Source organism: Canis aureus, chromosome 1, assembly GCF_053574225.1.
Source record: "Canis aureus isolate CA01 chromosome 1, VMU_Caureus_v.1.0, whole genome shotgun sequence".
Lineage (NCBI taxonomy): Eukaryota > Metazoa > Chordata > Mammalia > Carnivora > Canidae > Canis > Canis aureus.
This window is the reverse complement of record NC_135611.1, coordinates 117011669-117016390: the sequence shown is the minus strand read 5'-3', so window position 1 is coordinate 117016390 and position 4722 is coordinate 117011669. Positions and strand designations below refer to the sequence as shown.

The 4722-nt window shown below is 40.8% G+C and overlaps 1 protein-coding gene across 19 annotated transcripts in view; it reads left to right on the top strand.

Moving 5' to 3' along the window:
• Positions 1 to 4722, top strand: part of ZNF461 (zinc finger protein 461) — a 52171-nt gene that overhangs the window by 302 nt on the left and 47147 nt on the right. For 3 of the 19 annotated variants that reach the window (XM_077905035.1, XM_077904976.1, XM_077905377.1), the window contains exon 2: positions 2453 to 2544. The exons of the other annotated variants lie outside the window; for them this stretch is intronic. The gene's annotated coding sequence lies outside the window, so the exon portion shown is untranslated. The remainder of the gene's footprint in view (positions 1 to 2452; positions 2545 to 4722) is intronic. 19 annotated transcript variants of the gene reach the window in all.

Sequence of the window (4722 nt, the reverse complement as noted above, 5' to 3'; positions counted from 1 at the left end):
GTGTGTCGTGTGCCTGTGTGACCCTGATCGGATGCAGTAGATATTGTGAGTGACCAGTTGGCTGCGATGCGAGGCACGTGACACTGTGGGGTAGAACCTAGTTGTTACCTATTGTGATCGAAGAGGCTTTTAATTCTCTGACCGGTACGTGTTTGGTTGTGTATTGAGACAGAGCTTCATTTCTTCAGTTCTGGGCTTAACGTCGAGACTGAGGGGGTCTGTTGAAGATCTCGGAGAGTATATCCGTGCTTGTGAAGACTGCAATGCCTGTGTTAACCAGAGTTCCCCTGCACTGAAGCATGGCCTGAGCTGCCTTGTCAGTGCACAGCCCCCCCCCCCCCTCCCACGCCAGCGCCTAGTTTCGTGCTTAATACAGTGGGGGTATCAGTGAAGATGGTGTTGCCTACCTAGGGACCAATTTTAGGTTCTATCCTACCCACCCCAGCTGCAGAGAAATGGTCACCAATAGGAAGTCAGATATTTGAGTTACATACAAGCAAAAAAGCACAAATTCATTCATTTGGAATGAATTTTAGAATTGGAAGAATCGCTTTGGCAGAGTCCTGGGAAGACCTTTGGAGATACATTAGGAGTAGGATTCCTTCCTCAGAGTATCTCCCTTGGGAGCTGGGGTCAAGTTCCACATTTCAGAACCACATCAACCCCAAAGCTGTCTTCCCAGGAAACTTGCTGTGAACTTAGAGAAAGTTTCAGCCCTGGAGGTCAGTGACCCTGGTATTCCCTTTGACACTAAAAAGAAGTAGCAGTACTTCTCATCTCCCTTTCACTTCTGAGTATGTGTGTGGTATATAGCAAGAGGCCGTGTGGTGCTGAAGAATTTCTTCCAATTTTAGTAGTCTGTGCTCTAAGAAGGTCTGGTGTCTGATGATTCCCTCCCCCTCCCCTTGTAGTGCTCTTCCCTGAGAGAAGGGCCCTGAATAAAGGACATTACAGGGCATATCTGAAACCAAGCTCAAGGTCAGAGGTTTTGTTGGTGTTCTCTTTTTGTTTTTCAGAAAAGGGAGTAATTATTCTTTTTTTTTAATATTTATTTATTTATGATAGTCACAGAGAGAGAGAGAGAGAGAGAGGCAGAGACACAGGCAGAGGGAGAAGCAGGCTCCATGCACCGGGAGCCCGATGTGGGATTCGATCCCGGGTCTCCAGGATCGCGCCCCGGGCCAAAGGCAGGCGCCAAACCGCTGCGCCACCCAGGGATCCCGGGAGTAATTATTCTTTTCCTGAAATAGTTAGGTTACAATTAGTCAGGGCCTTGTGATGTACTTTGACTAATAGCATGTTGTGGATGTGACCTAGTGAGACTTTCCAAACAAAGCCTTAGGAGGACTTGCAGCTTTTGCTCTTTTCCTCTTCCTGCCCTGAGAGCATCAAGCTGAAGGTTATGACTAGCTTGCCTGAAGACAAAAGATCATTTGGAGCCAGAAGCCCCGCTGACTTTCAGCAACAGCTGCTAGATATTTCTTCTTAGACCATCCACCCCCTACCAAGCCACTGGCTGCTGTCAGATGAGTGGCATCATTAGAACCTCTCAGCCAAGCCAAGCCCAAATTGCCAACCCCAGAATAATGAGCTAATGAATGTTTTTTTTGCGTTAAGCCACAAACTTTTGGGGTGATTACATAGTGGTAGATAACTGAAACACATTTTTTCACTTTCTAGACTTTTAATCTATCACTCCGTATTGATATAATGGTATTGATCAACCTGTTTTGTAAAGTGATTTCTCTACTGGTATTGTATCTTGAATTTTTTCTATATTCTTTTCTATTTTCTTATTTTCTACAGCTTTGCATTTGTTTATCTTGGTATTCCTTTACATGGATATTTTATAATTTATTATATTAATGTATTATATTAAATTATTATAATATATATTATTATATTATATTATAATATAAATTATATTAACTTTGCTGTGCAATTCCTTCTTACTGTTCAGATTCCTATGTCTTCACCAACTTTACATTTCCTTCCAGAAACTTATCAGGACATGGGTTCCTGTCATTTCAGGGATATGTAGACTTGGGAATGTGGTAATGACTTCTGCTGAGTGGAGTACAGATGACTCACCCCACTCAGAGAAATTTGTTCAAGGGTGTGATATAGGATCTATATACATTTATTAAACTAATCAACTGGGACTCCGTGATTACAAAACTCTTTTCCATTTTCCAATTCAAAATCTGCATTCTGAAGCCATCTTACTTTCTTCACTGTGACTCTTTAGGGTACTTAGCTAATTTTCTGAAGGACTGATACTAATTTTCCTGGAGGTAGAAATGGGCATCTCTGCTGTGTTTTCTAAACTGTCATCATCCTGATCCTTCAGATTACTTTCTCAACTTCCTTTTCTGCCTCATCATCAAAGGAATGGTCTGAATTTCTGCATAGCCACATCAGGCCTAAAACCCATTTCTTCTCCTACTTGCAGGGTTTAGTATTAATTAATTTCCAAGGCAGATGTGATTTCCTTGTTGGAGAAACGACTGGTGGAGAGACTGGCACTAAGAGATCTTAGCCGAGGTGAGGGGCAACCAGCAAGAGGAATCTTGTGTACCAAAATCTTAGGTTTCAAGATTTAAGATTGTTAAAGTAGTAGAATCTGAAAGGTTTATATCTATGAAGAAACTTCGGGCCACTTAAAGCTAGAATTCAAACACTACAGCACTATACTCTATGTTTCAATCTCCTTCTATTATTTCTTCTGCTTTCAAAGAGGGAGGGATTAGTTCTATTATTTTTCTTACTGTAAAATTACTGTAAAATTCTTAATTCAGAAATTCAGAAAATACAGAAAAGCTTAAAGTTCATTTAGTAAGAGCTATTTTATTTTATTTTATTTTATTTTATTTAAATTTTTATTTATTTATGATAGTCACACAGAGAGAGAGAGAGAGGCAGAGACATAGGCAGAGGGAGAAGCAGGCTCCATGCACTGGCAGCCCGATGTGGGATTCGATCCCAGGTCTCCAGGATCGCGCTCTGGGCCAAAGGCAGGCGCGAAACCGCTGTGCCACCCAGGGATCCCTTTTTTATTTTTTAAAGATTTATTTATTTATTTACTCATGAGAGACACACAGAGAGAGAGAGAGGCAGAGACACAGGCAGAGGGAGAAGCAGGCTCCAAGGAAGGAGCCTGACGTGGGAACGGATCCTGGGTCTCTAGGACCACACCCTGGGCTAAAGGCAGTGCTAAACCGCTGAGCCACCCGGCTGCCCATAAAGTTCATTTAGAAACAGCTTCTTTGGGGCCCCTGGGTGGCTCAGCTGGTTAAGTGCCTTCTGCTCAGGCCCTGCTGAGTGGAGAGTCTACTTTTCCCTCACCTTCAGCCCCTCCCCCTGCTTATGCACACGTGAGTGCACGCAAATGTGCTCTTTCTCAAATAAAATCTTAAAAAAGCTTCTTTGAACATTTTATTCCAAATCATTTCATCTGTTTCTCTGTAAATTAACACATGGATATAGGCATATAGCATTTTTTCATTCAAAACAGTCATACTACAATACAATACTATTTTGTAATCTACCTTCATCTAACAAAATATAATGAACAGCTTTTCATGTCATCAAATTATAAACTGTCATAATGTTTTGACTACATTGTCTGGATATACTATCCAGACATTTCTCTATTGAAGGATGTTTAACTTCTTTCTAGCTTTTCCCCATTATTGTATAGCAAGCATTTCATTGCACGCTCCTTTTTGTGAACATGTGTAATTATATCTTAAAGTCTTAAACATTGTTGAGAATAAGACTTTCAAAGTTAAAACTGACTTATATACCTTCATCAATTGCCCTGCTTAAAGTTTCACCAATGTACCATAAAGAGTGTCTATTCATTTAAAAAAAAAAAAAAAAAAGAGTGTCTATTCTAATATCAACAGTTCTTGAAATCTACCAATTTAGTGGAAGTTGTGTTTGTTTAAATGAATTACCTATGCTGAGGTTTCATTTAATGTAATAAAATCTGGGCTTCTGGGACAAAAAACAGAATTGAAAGAACTGGTTTTGTAGTTAGAGAAATATGGATTCAAAACATAGACTCGCTTGGGAATCCTTGGGTGGCTCAGTGGTTTAGCGCCACCTTTAGGCCAGAGCCTGATCCTGGAAACCCGGGATCGAGTCCCACGTTGGGCTCCCAGCATGGAACCTGCTTCTCCCTCTGCCTGTGTCTCTGCCTGTCTCTCTCTGTCTCTCATGAATAAAATAAAAATCTCAGCCTTTTGCTGAATATGTACGATTTCGCCTCCATTTTATTTTTTTTAAGATTTTATAAATAAAATCTTCAGCCTTTTGCTGAATATGTATGATTTCTCCTCCATTTTAGTTTTTTTAAGATTTTATTTATTTATTCATGAGAGACACAGAGACAGAGAGAGAGAGGCAGAGACACAGGCAGAGGGAGAAGCAGGCTCCATGCTTCCAGGATCAGGCTCTGGGCTAAAGGTGGCGCTAAACCACTGAGCCACTGGGGCTGCCCCTCTCCTCCATTTTAAAAAAGACTTTAGTACAATGTAGGACACAGGTCTAAAATCATAGCTTAATGATTTGTTTTATAAACCCATACAATCACCATTTGATAAAGGTCAAATCTCAGAAGGCTCCTTAGCACAGAAGGCTCATGTCTCTTCCTAATCAGTATACCTCAAAGTTAACCATTATTTTGACCTCCATCACATTGAACTTTATAGAACTGGA